The sequence below is a fragment of the Megalops cyprinoides genome, chromosome 9, assembly GCF_013368585.1.
Source record: "Megalops cyprinoides isolate fMegCyp1 chromosome 9, fMegCyp1.pri, whole genome shotgun sequence".
Taxonomy (NCBI): Eukaryota; Metazoa; Chordata; class Actinopteri; order Elopiformes; family Megalopidae; genus Megalops; species Megalops cyprinoides.
The window spans coordinates 289,204-303,091 of NC_050591.1; the positions used below are offsets into that span (position 1 = coordinate 289,204).

General features: G+C 46.9%; 1 pseudogene; it reads right to left on the bottom strand.

Annotated features, from left to right (window-relative positions):
* Positions 1–7,261: 7,261 nt before the first annotated feature.
* Positions 7,262–13,043, bottom strand: LOC118783077 (annotated as a pseudogene).
* Between the last annotated feature and the right edge of the window lie 845 nt (positions 13,044–13,888).

A 13,888-nucleotide genomic window follows, 5' to 3' on the forward strand; every position in this document is an offset into this window, starting at 1 on the left:
TGGAAATGAATTTTATGCTTTGCCAGCTGGGTTTGCAGAGTCGGGCTGAGCTCAGCAAAGGCATCTTGTAGCTCCTTCTCTCCTCCCCTGAAGTTGGTGCCCTGGTCAGAGATCACTTTGTGTGGTGTCCCCCGGTGGGCAATAAACCTCCTAAAGGCCATGAGGAAGGAATCCACATTGATGCTGTTGAGGTCAAGATGTACACACCTGGCTGTCATGCACTTGAGGATTATTCCCCACCGTTTCTTGGTACGACATCCAATTTTGACCTGGTAGGGCCTGAAACAGTCCATGCCCGTGGAGTAGAAGGCTGGCTTGAAGAGTTGCAGGCGAGCAGGTGGTAGGTCTGTCATTTTTGGGACAATTGGCTTTGCTCACCACTGCTGACATTTCACACAGCTGCGCTGGTGGCGTCGAATGGACTCCCTTCCCCGCAGGATCCAGTACTGGTGCTGGATCTCCACAAAGACTCGTTCTGGGCCAGGATGGTGGAGCAGGTCGTCATGGTGCTGCATAATGAGCTTTGTGACCAGGTGTGCCGAGTCAAGCACAATCGGGTGCATGACCTCCCTGTCCATGTTGGTGCTCTGCCGAGGTCGTCCTCCTACTCAAATGAGTTTGAGGGAGCTATCAAATTCGGGGGACAGAGTTAACAGGCAGCTACTGGGGGGCACTGACTTGCCTGCTTCTAAACAAGTAAGCTCTTCTGGGAAGCTGTCCAGCTGAGCCTTCCTCAGGAGTTGAGCCTCTGCGTCGAGGTAGTTGGCAGCTGAGGGTTTGCCAACCTGGCTGGCCGCCCCGTGGCGGCCCAGTACAGGTGCTTCTAGTAGCTCCTGGAAGCTACTGAATTGACTGGCATCTGGGAGGGAGGAACTTGCGTTGAGCAATACAAGCCCACAGAAACTGAGCCTCTGCAGCTCTGCAGCATCCTCTTCTTCGGATCTGGCTGGTCTCATGGGCTACTTATGAGGTGTCTGGTGGAGGAACTGTGGCCCTTGGCTCCATTTGTTGAATTCAGCTAGCTCAAGCAGCGACTTGCCTTGGGTAATGTCATCTGCGGGGATGCTAACTGAGTCGACGTAGCACCAAACCCGGTAATCAGTGAGCTCCTGAATCTCAGCCACCCGTGTTCCCATGAAGACCATGGGAAGGACAGCCACGACAGGACGGTTGTGGATCTGTCCACATAGTGGCACATGGGACTCGATGGTGAGCTTGTTCTGCAGCAGTTTGCTGAGCACGGCCCCAGTTATGTTACGTATAGGGAGATTGCAGCTGCATGACTTGTCTATATTTTGGATTAGTTGTAGAGGTTTTATTGCACATGCAGGAAAGCAAACAAAGAGGGAGTTGCAGAAGTCCAGGCGTGAGAGGACCAGGGCCTGAAGTAGGAGCTGTACTGAATATGTAGTGAGATAGGGGCAGATCCTTCCGATGTTGTAGAGGAAGAATCTGCAAGCCTGACTCATTGCTGTCACCTGAGAGGAGAAGGACTATCAAGCGTTACACCAAGACTACTGACAGTGCTATTAGTTGTATGGCTTGCAGAGTCTAGGCTGAGGGATAGCTGTTGAAACGGAGAGGACTTGGATGGGATGAAAAGCATCTCCATTTTAGCCAGGTTCAGCTTCAGGCGGTGGTCCACCATCTGCTGTGATGAGGCAAACTGAGATGCGTGCAGAAACCTGTGTGTCAGATGGCGGAAATGTCAGGAAGAGTTGTGTGTCATCAGTATAAAAATGGTACAACAAACCGTGGGAGAAGATGACAGAGCTGAGAGATTGCATGTAACGGGAGAAGAGGAGGGGGCTCAGTACAGAGCCTTAAGGAACACCTGTAGACAGGCTGTGGGTACCCACCATTCCAGGAAATCCTGAAGGAACATCCAGAGTGGTATGATCTCTGGCTCTTGCTCGATTGCTCCTGGCTCTTGCTCGATTGCTCCAGTCTGGACGAGTTCCTGCTGTGTTTGTGCTGTGTTTGTTGGTGTTGTGTTTGTGGAGTGGTTTCTGTGCTATTACATTCAATCGGATAAAAAATAAAAATTGGTGCTATTTACCTAGCTATTACATAAGATAGGTCTGATCTGCTCTTAAAGTTGAATCTTTTGTTGCCATTAGGGGACAGAGAGGGAATTTTCCACTTTTTTTCCTCCGTCACAGCTAATTCGGCTCTAGCCGACGAGAGGTTTTTTTTTTGGTTTTTCGCCCTCTCAGGAGCAAATCTCTAAATAATTAAGCAGCACACTTTAGCTAGCTATCTGGGTAATTTAGCTAGCTAGCCGGTTCACTTTTTTACCTTTTTCTACTATTTTTCAGCAACAGATTTTAGGATATTCTGATTTTGGTTGTGCTAGTGCGTCTGCGCGTCTGCTGAACTGTAAACGTAGTTTTATTGTATTAGGCTAAGTGGCATTTCTTGCGCTTGATTTCTGCCTTTTGACTGTTCTGAGCCACCTCGGTGCTTTTAGCACTTTTTTAGCTGGTAATTCTGTCTCGGCAGTAAATCCTTATTTAGGGAAAGCATTTTCAGTTAGGGGAAAAAATGTGGCCAAAACTGTGCGAGAGTTGCCGGATGATCGGATTTCTGGAGGGAGACCTCCAGAATGAGTTCATCTGCCACCGTTGCCGACTTGTTGAGCACTTGGAAAACAAGATTCTTGATCTCGAGGCCCAACTAGCTGGACTCCACAGTAATCCTGAATTGTTAGAGTTCCAGGAACTGATTAGTACGCCCTATAGAGAGATAGTGTGCTCACCCAAGCCGGGTAGGGGGGAAGATACAGACCAGATAGGGCGAGAGAGCTGGGTTACAGTAGGGCGTAAGCGTAGAAAGGGGCACAAAATTCCAAGAGGGGCAGCATCTCCAGAGATCGCGGTGACCAACCGTTTCGCGCCACTGCAGGACGAGTTGACCCACGATCCTGAGAGTGGGAGGACTGAAGAGCCCCAGGGCACCCAGGTGGCCTCCTCCAAGAAAAGGGAGTTGGTGACAGTGGGGGATTCAGTCATTAGAGGGGTAGATAGCATAGTGTGTTCGTGCAACAAGGAGTCTCACATGGTCTGTTGCCTGCCTGGTGCCCAGGTTGGAGACCTCCTGGAGAGCGTGGACAAGCTCCTGGCCAGAGCGGGGGAGGATCTGGTAGTCATGGTCCATGTTGGAACCAATGACATAGGAAAGGGTAGGTTCGGGGGTAGTCCAGAGGTAGTCTTCTCTGGAATTCTACCAGTACCATGTGCAAGCAAAGGGAAGCAAGCCTTTATATGGAGGTTTAACACGTGGTTACAAACCTGGTGTAGGAAAGAGGGGTACAGGTTTATGGGGCACTGGGACTCCTTTTAGAACAGGGGTGACCTATACAAGCGGGACAGGTTGCACCTGAACCGGAGGGCTACAGCTGCACTGGGCCAGCGTATGCTTAGGGTAGCAGAGGGTTATTTAAACTAGGGTCTGGGGGGGCAGGGAGTTTATACAGTCAAAGGAAATTATTTAGAAAATACAAGTTGGAGAGCTCAGATAGTAATAAGATTGAATACAGTAATATGCGAGCTCAAGCTAAGAAAAAAATAAGGGAAGCCAAAAGGTGTTATGAAAGACAAATTGCACTAGATGCAAAGAGCAACTCTTTCAATATTATGGTCAAAAAAGGATAGTTAAGGTTGAAATAAGAGGTATAAAAAATAAGGATGGGGTTATGGTTTACGATAACAAAGCTATTGCTGATACACTAAACAGTTACTTTGTGGAGAGTTTCACTAGTGAAGTGTTTTTGCATATGCCTTCAGGTGCAGTCAGTTCTCAGAGACTTATAGAAGAAAGTGATTTAAATGATGCAGAAGTACTAGATAAACTTCAAAAACTTAAAACAAATAAGGCAGCAGGCCCTGATGGAATATATCCAAGAGTTCTCAGAGAACTAGCAGAGGTGGTTTACAAGCCTCTGACAGTTATTTTTAAGCAATCCCTTAAAACTGGAGAAATACCAGATGACTGGAAACATGGCAGTGTAGTACCTATCTACAAGAAAGGAGACCGGAATTGAACCAGGAAAGTATAGGCCTGTCCATCTTAACTTGTGTCGCATGCAAAATACTGGAATCCATCATTAGGGATAATTTGGAATTATTCTGGAACGAAATGGTGTTTTAAATGATAGCCAACACGGTTTTCGCAGAGGGAGGTCGTGCTTAACAAACCACCTGGACTTCTTTGAGGAAGCTACAGCATGTCTGGACTCAAACCAAGCTTATGATATTATCTATTTGGACTTTCAAAAGGCATTTGACAAAGTTCCGCACGAGAGACTCATATTGAAAATGACATCTGCGTGAATTACAGGAGCTATCACCGAGTGGGTTTGAAGTTGGTTGTTTAATAGAAAGCAGACTGTAACTGTGGGAGGAATTGTATCAGAGCAGGGTCCTGTACGAAGTGGAGTCCCACAGGGATCGGTGTTGGGGCCTTTGCTATTTCTTATATACATAAATGATCTTGATGCAGAGGTTAGAAGTAAAATAGTAAAATTTGCAGATGACACAAAACTAGGGGGTCTAGCCAACAGTATAGAATCAACTAAGGTAATACAGGAAGACCTAAACAGCATCCAAAAGTGGGCAGATACCTGGCAGATGACTTTCAATTTAGATAAATGTAAAGTCTTGCATGTAGGAAATAAGAACCTTAGACAAGACTACTTCATGGGTGGAAAAAAACTAGAATGTGCACAATTTGAAAAGGACTTGGGAGTAATGGTTGACCCAAGCTTAACAGGATCTAGGCAGTGTACTGTAGCAGTAAAAAAGGCCAACAGGATGCTGGGATATATAGCCAAAAGTATTGAGTATAAATCTAAAGAGGTTATATTGAAATTATACAATGCCTTAGTCAGACCGCACCTGGAATACTGTGTGCAGTTCTGGGCACCGCACTATAAGAAAGATACCAAAGCTCTAGAAAAGGTTCAAAGAAGGGCAACTAAATTAGTTCCTGGCATGAAATATAAATGCTATGAGGAAAGACTCAAGTTACTTAACCTATTTAGACTAAGCGAGAGGAGGCTTAGGGGTGATTTAATTGAGGTACTTAAATTTATAAAAGGAATCAATAAGGTTAACTATAATAGATTCTTTAGGGTGAGTTCAGTCTGTAAAACAAGAGGACATAAATGGAAACTAGTTAAGAGTAAGTTCCGCACTGATATAAGGAAATATTATTTTACACAAAGAGTTATCAATACATGGAATAGGTTGCCAGGTCATGTAGCTGAGGCAGAGACCCTTGCTGTGTTCAAGTCTAGACTTGATGCAGCTTTGGATACTCTTTAATTAAGAAATGGCGAGCTTAGTTGGGCCGAATGGCCTGTTCTCATCATCATATGTTCTTATGTTCTTATGATTTAACCCAAAGCAGAGTGGTGTCAGTAATCCCCAACATAGCCAGGGTAGACAGAAGTAGAGCGTGGTCCACTGTGTCAAAGGCTGCAGAAAGGTCTAGAAGAATCAAGACCGAGGAGTGGGAGGAAGCTCTGGCTATTTGAATAGCAGTAATGGAGTAACATTACTGCTATTCAGAATAACAGTAATGGAGAATAGGGTAATCTCTGTGGAATGACCAGCCCTGGAACCAGACTGAAAAGGATCGAGAAGGTTGTTCTGGGAGAGAAAGGAGGATAGCTGGTTAGCCACAGCTCGTTCAAGTGTTTCAGACAAAGGGAAGGAGAGAGACTGGTCGATAGTTCTGGACAGCAGATGGATCCAGCGTCCTTTTCTTCAGCAGAGGTGTGACTTGCACCTCCTTGAAGGCTGCTGGCACACTGCCCATGGAGAGTGACTGATTCATTAGACTCATGATTCACACATATCAACAAAGAGGACAACTCTGGAAAAGAACATCCTACACTACAGGTATACAGCTTCTCAGGTATGTTTACCCTCTCTCTCTCTCTCAAAGGAAATCAATCAGGATAAACCAGGCTCATACATGGAAGCAGCATGAAATTCAGCCTAACAAAAGGTAGAGACGAAAAGAAGGCAGTGTTTGGTAGAACTGACAGAGGCATGCTGGGTAATTATAGGGGCTGAATTGCAATCTCATTTAAGATTGATTTCCTGAAGAGTAGAGCATTGTGTTTGAGACAGACAGACACCATTTTCTTTTAGCTCTCATTTCTGTGAATCCAGGCAAAGTTTGATCCCGCAGGTAGAAATGCAACATTTATTTCAATATATTTTTATTTATATATTTTCAAAGGAAAACATACAGCCAAATTCATTTGGTTTCTAAGGGAAAGACACCTGTGCCACACAAAAATGACAGTAACATTACACATTTCAATCTGTTGATAAATAATGACATGACTGGAGCTTCCCCTTATGACATCTTCATCTGTCACAGTAAAACTTTGTTTGCCGCCACGTTTGACCAGAGGTAACCTCAGAACCTCCCTCTCATTACTGAATGCTCCTCTTGGTGGTATTAAATGCTATTGCACTTCCAGCGAACTCAGGCTTTCAGGTGACTGAGACCCCGTTCACTTTTTCTGTTTAGGCTCAGTCACACTTGTCCATGGGGCTACCCTTCACCCCTCAAACCTCCCACTTTCTTAACATAACCAAAGCCATGTATTGTAAGTTTAACTAGCATCACATTTACTTTATTTACTTATACAGTAAATACTTTACCCATTTATACAGCTTGATAATTAATGTAGCAATTTAGATCAGATTCCTTGCCGATGGGTATAACAGCAGTGTCCCACCCAGCAATCTAACTGGCTAGCTTTCAGTTATGAACCAATACTCAACACTGCTACCTAGCACAATTGTAAGTGCTGTCCTCTCACTCTAACTACAGCCAGGTACTGACAGTGTAAACCTCACTGTTTTACACACCATGTATATATGTATGTACTTGTTTGTGTAATGTTTTTTGTACTATGGGCAATGTGCAATTTGTTGGTATGCTGTGCTGGTGAGAAACCTGTCTAAACCTATTGTTCCCTCTACACAGCAAGCATCTTGTGTCCAAGACAAATGTCATTCAGAAGTTTTTCCTTATCTTACTGCAAGTCAGGGCAGGCAGTGAGAATGTAAACCTTGCTGTGTTACCTCAAGTTGAGACAGGTATTGGCAATGTAAACCTCACTTTACTGTAAGAGCAGCCATAAAATGGGAATGTACACCTCGCTTTCTAACTGGAAGAGCAGTCACATGTTCAGAGCATCCTGACTTTTTCTCCCAGGTGAGCAGGTTGCTTTGGGCCACTGACTGTGCAGGCTTACCTGTGTCACAAATGCGGCCAGCACTGCCAGGATAGCGGCAAGTGCCATGCGCCGCAGCCGTGTCAGGCCGACCTGCCTCAGGATGAAGAAGTACACCCAGCGGAGCTTCTCCACTGTGTGTGGTGGGTAGCGCATTTTGTTGACTGCCTCGTTGCCCAGTGTCTTTACTAGGCAGCTGCGTAGGTGGCTCAGCTGGTCAAAGTGGTTACATACAGCTGATTAAATGTGTGCTTGCCATGGTGGTGTGGTGCCACTGTAATATATTTTAGTCAGAAATAGGTATATTACATTTCCCTTATTAATTGCATTAAATGTAAACTGCGGAACAAACACACTGTGGTCCCATTTAATCCCATTACTGCCCCTATTAATTCCATTATCTCGACTGTAAGAATGAACTTTTCTTTTGTCCTACTGACCCACACCACCACAGAGCAGAGGAGAGTGCACTCTGTCACACCTCAATTGGACAGAGGACGGAGCACTTACCCACTCCACCAAAGGGTAGGTCACTGATGGTGTAGTGTACTATGCAGTCATTGGCGGGCATCCCATCGCTGGAGGTCTGGGCAATCATCCTCTGGATGAGTTGAAGGAGAGACAGGGAGCTTCTGTAGCCAGGTGGGGCCAGGGGCAGGGCAGGCTTTTCTTTTTAATTTTGATAATTTAATTAAGTAAAAATCTAAATTATTTAATTGGCAGCTACTCTTATCTATGGAGGGCAACTTCACGAGAAAGTACAGTAAGTGCAGAGCAGAACACAACCAGCTAAATAAAGCAAGTGTAATACAGCCTCTTTAAGATAAAGACTTGGAAAAGACTATGGAGCCATCCTATCTCAAATCAGCTCACAAATCCCTAGGTGTAACCAGTATATCAATGACAGTCAGAACAAGCAGTTAGCTATCAGTAGAGCCAGTAGTAGAGTAGAGTAAGTAGTTATGAGATGGATAAAATGGATAAACAGCTGGAGGAAGTATTCAGAAGTGGGCTGAGTCACAGTGCAGTCATAGTAGGAACCGTCTGGGCACTAATCAGCACACTACAAGTAGCAGTGTTTATTCTGACCTGTAGAGGAGGTCAGCACTGAATCAACGTAGCTCTCATGCTCCAGCGCCTTCTATGTAACTAGGCCGCACTGTGTTAGAGCCAGACCCAAAATGGAGGTTGTCTCTCACCTTGCTGTCGTAATAGAAGACGTAGAGGGCCAGGGGTTTTTCTCACTCATTGATGAAGTGGATGGCCTTGTCTACCCCAGCAACTGTCACTATGGGCAACAGGGGGCCAAAGATCTCCTACATCACCTTGGAGTCTGCCATCACATCTGTCAGGACTGTGGGGGCTGATAGGAAACTGAGTGAGGGTGTCAGCGATACCAAAGACACGCTACTTGCTGACTATGTATTCAGCTCTGCGTTCCCTCAGTCCTCATCTTGCTGATTGGAGATTCCAGTGCTGTCCATCTGGCTGTGCTAGCTAAGGATGTTAGGACCCACCCCTTTGATTTTAGGCAGCACATTTTCATGAATATTCATAAGGAGTAAGCAAATCAGAGATCTTCTAATTTCAACAATGGGACAAAATGCAGACATGACAAAAACCAGACACATAGCTTCAAAAATGTTGTAGCCCACAGGTGACAATGTGTTCATTAAGGCTGTGTTCACACGTAGCGTCTTTTTTTGATGAAAAACACTGGCCAGAGCATTTTTTTCAAGTAAAAAAAACGCCGGCAGCGTTTTTTTCAAAAAGCTGTTGAGAGCGTCTTTTGTTGCCACAACAACAGCAGCATGTACAGTAGCATGTTGTTAGCGATCTAGCTGGCTATACATTGTTGCAGAGCTAACGTTAGGTAACAGGCTAGTAAACAAGCAGTAAACACAAACACTTTCCAGAAACTCCTATAATCCATCCAATTTGACTCCAAACGGCATCTTTATGATTAATGTTATGATACCGTTTAACTGTCATGTTGTGTAGTTCACTGTTCTCAGAAACTTAACTTCTCCACCACTACCCTCTCCATCTCCGCCTGTGATTGGTCAGCTGCCAAAACAGCGCTTGACGTAGGGCGTTGTTTTTCTGAGAAGTTAAACTTTTTCAACTGAAAAAAACGCCCTGAGCTGCAGAAAAAGACGCCGACGACGGCGTTAAAAAACGCTCAGGACATTTTTGAAAACACGGTCTACTCAATAGGATTATTATGTAAAACAGATGCTGACAGCTTCAAAAAAGATGCTGCGTGTGAACACAGCCTAAAGGTTTATATCTGTACTAAATGATGGGACGTTTGTTAATTTTTCAATTAGTTCCACTTATCACACTCCTCTTTTCTGTAATAAACCTTTTTATTCATGTTAAGAGGCTACATGCGCCATAAAGGGTGGGTCATGACTTTGCTTACCGATGTAGAGCTGTGATTCGTCACTCACTCCCCCAAAGGCCACTGTGCACCCCTCCATCAGAGCCATCACCCTCCTGAAGTGGCGCTGATTGATGATGCATTCGTAATCCGGGAAGATCCTGGTATAAGAAAACAACGCCAATTCTCTCCAGATCACTGTGCCTCATGGAATGATGACGCACACACTAGTATCCACTCCCGTTCCACCTCCTACAATCAGAGCTCAGGGGATGGACTATTGGACATACAGTCCACTACACTTCATTGAGTACGTCATTCCAAATACATGTTAGAGGAACAGGAATGCCTTTACACTGGCAGGCGTGTAAGGTCCAGTATCGCTGTGGTAACCCTGTATTCTGAATAGCTCTGCGGACTCTGATTTGGGTCACACCTGCACACATTTGCAGATCTCTTCCACCACTCCATTTTGGATGCTGGGCTCACACAGGATGTAGTCAGGGGCAATGCAGGTCTGGCCGCAGTTCTAAAACTTCCCCCAGGTGATCCGGCTATAGAGAGGATTACAGGAGAGGAGAGGGCATTAGAGGTGTTTCAGAGGTGTGTTACTACTATGTGAGAGCTGTGTTAGAGGCGTCGTGATGCTGCGTGAGAGGTGTACCAATGCTGCGCTCGAGCTGCGCAAGAGGCGTCTCGATGCTGCGTTCGAGCTGCGTGAGAGGCGTCTCAATGCTGCGTGACAGGCATCTTGATGCTGCGTGAGAGGCGTGTCAAAACTGCGTTCGAGCTGCGCAAGAGGCATCTCGATGCTGCATGAGAGGCATACCGATGCTGCACGAGAGGCCTCTCGATGCTGCACTCCAGCTGTGCGAGAGGCCTGTCGATGCTGCGCTCGAGCTGCGCAAGAGGCGTCTCGATGCTGCGTTTGAGCTGCATTAGAGGCGTCTCAATGCTGCGTTTGAGCTGCGTGAGAGGCGTCTCGATGCTGTGTGATAGGCGTCTCGATGCTGTGTGAGAGGCGTTTCGAAGTTGCATTCGAGTTGCGCGAGAGGTGTCTCGATGCTGCGTGAGAGGCATCTCGATGCTGCGTTCGAGCTGCGCAAGAGGCGTCTCGATGGTGCATTCGAGCTGCACGAGAGGCGTCTCGATGCTGTGTGAGAGCCATCGTGATGCTGTGTTCGAGTTGCGTGAGAGGCGTGTCGATGCTGCGTGAGGAGCGTGTCGATGCTGCGTTCAAGCTGCGCGAGAGGTATCTTGATGCTGTGTGAGAGGCGTCTCGAAGCTGCGTTCGAGCTGCGTGAGGGTGTCTTGAAACTGCGATTGATGCTGCATGAGAGGCGTCTCGATGTTGCATTCGAGCTGCGCAAGAGGCGTCTCGATGCTGCGTGAGGGGCATGTCAAAGCTGCGTTCCAGCTGCGTGAGAGGTTTCTCGATGCTGTGTGAGGGGCCTATTGAAGCTGCGTTTGATGCTGCATGAGAGGCATTTCGACGCTGTATGAGGGGCATGTCAAAGTTGCATTTGAGCTGCGTGAGAGGCGTCCCGATGCTGCGTGAGAGGTGTCTCGATGCTGCGTTTGAGCTGTGCGAGAGGCATCTCGATGCTGCGTGAGGGGCGTGTCAAAGCTGCGTTACAGCTGCGTGAGAGGCTTCTCAATGCTGCGCGAGGGGCCTATCGAAGCTGCGTTTGATGCTGCATGAGAGGCATTTCGATGCTGTATGAGGGGCGAGTCAAAGTTGCATTTGAGCTGCATGAGAGGCGTCCCGATGCTGTGTTTGAGCTGCGCAAGAGGCATCTCGATGCTGCGTGAGAGGCGTCCCGATACTGTGTGAGAGGCGTGTCAAAGCTGCGTTCGAGCTACGTGAGAGGCATTTCGATGCTGTGGTTGAACTGTGTCAGAGGGGTGTCTCAGAGCTATATCAGAGCTGCATTAGGGCTTTGTCAAAGAGGCTGAGGTTTCCAGAGGCCTTGTGTCCAAGCCTCACTGGCAGGCTACAGCAATGTCACAGTCCTTGTCAATGTAGCAGGGGCTCTTCCCCCCAGCTCCAGGGTGGTGCGCAGCCGCCTCTATCACTAATTTGCCCACGGTGCTATTTCCCGTATAGAAGATGTGGTCAAAGCGCTGCCTCAACAGCTCCTGTGTCTCAGGGACACCCCCTGTCACCACAGGGTACAGCTCCTGAGATACACATTGTGACATTACACACACTCACAGTGACATCAAACTGGCACACAGTGACACGACACACTGTGAAATCATAGCTTGTGTCAACACACAGACACAAAAATTTACATCAAGCACACAGTGACATCACACAGGCATCTCACACACACGCACACATACACACACACCACTGCACCTCCAACATCATACACACATACAGTGACAAAACATTGGAACACATCATAACAGCGGCACATGCAAAAACACAGTCAGTGGTATTTCAGCAGCAGGGAGACATGCTGTGGGGGGATGTGGTCCACGTTTACCTGGTCCAGGTAGAGTGGAAGCAGCTCCTCCATGACCTTGGCAGTGTGGATGCTGACCTCTGATGGCTTCACAACAACTGCATTACCTGGAGGAGGAGAGCAAGATGTCATGTGGGAGGGACACTCTGGCAACAGAGATCGGATCCAAGGCAGTAAAAAGGAGATACAAAAGGTGTGTCGGCCTGAGAGATGGTGGGTGTGTCACTCTGAGAGACAGTGGGCCTCCGAAAGAGACTCTGGCTAGAAGTGTAAACCTACCCACCTGCAGCGATGGCCCCAATGAGGAGCTGGATGGTGACAGCCCAGGAGTAGTTCCAGGTCCCGATGATGAGCACCACCCCCAGGGGCTCTGGCTGGATGAACACTTGTCTGGTCCGAGATGGTGAGTAAGTTCTTTTCCACAGGCCGAGGTGCCGCCCACTCTGGCAGCTTATCCAGGGCCAGAGAGATCTCCCCCTCCAGGCCTAGCACCTCATACAGCAAGGTGGACTGCTCACTCTGTATAAACATGCAAACATACAAACACACACACACACACACATATTGAGCAACCAATATGTAGAAGACCTCTATCACACTGATGGCTGTAAGGTATATCTCTGGAAGAAACTAGACCAATGAGCTCTGAAGGACAGCAGCTCTCGCTATCACTGACCTCAGCGGTTAGTAGGTTCATTGATTGTCAGTGGGGTTGGAGGTCAGTAAGTGGCACTGCACCTGGTAGAGGTCCTTCTTGAGCGCAGCGGTGATGTCCACCTGTCTCTCATTGATGAAGCGTTGCAGAGACTTCAGTTGATGAACTCTGAAGTCGAGGGGCCTTGTCCTGCCACTGCGGAAGGCCTTCCTGGCACAGTCTACCACCAGCTGCTGTGCCAACATCCTGGTGTGGAGCACTCCGCCTGCTCAGAGACACTGTGCTCCTTCATTAATGATATAAGCTTAAGTTTAGGGGCACTGGAGGATGGCAGCATACAGCTCTCTAATTAGCAACAGTTCAGTGCCACCCTTGTTGCAGTGACATTCGTACTAAGCTCTGAGTTTACTGTTTTTTTGTTGTTGTTTTTTTTTTGGAGGAACACCTCCCTGTAATCAACTTAATTCCGTATAGTGTACATTATATGAAATCATACACTTTCACCATGGTCCCCGTTTAGACTGAACAGCTAATGCGCTGGACCTAAGATGTGGACCCGTGCTTCTCACGCCATCTCCCTATCATGTGTACTGCCATGGCAAATAAAGTCATATAGCACTCCTGCGGGTTGTGCAACGGGAGCGGCTATTTCTGTAAACCTTAAAGCTAGTTCAGTCAAATGATCCAATATGTAAGAAAAACGGGTTGAGAACAGGACCAACTGGACATTGTGCTGTACAACACCGATACGTACGAGTATGACGGCGTCTTTCAAATGTGGGTTCATTACAGGATAGCTTAACTCCTAAGTTAAACCTAAACCTAAAACAGTCTACCAGGGTCGCCTACCCATTGCAGGTGATCTAGCTGACTAGCTAAAAGACTTCTCTTCTGAGCCTAGCAACGTAGTTAGCGCCACTCCGACCTATTTAGGATCTAGCTACAAAACTGCTTATCCAAGGGCCCTGACGAATGTTAAGTTAGAGAAACAGCCAGCTAGCTAGCCTAACGAAAGTTACATTTCCACAATAACAGACTAGCTCCTTACATTAGTTAGCTGGCTAAGCTGCCAATTTCATTATTTCCAATTTCAACCTGCTTGCAGTAGATTACTTTCTTAC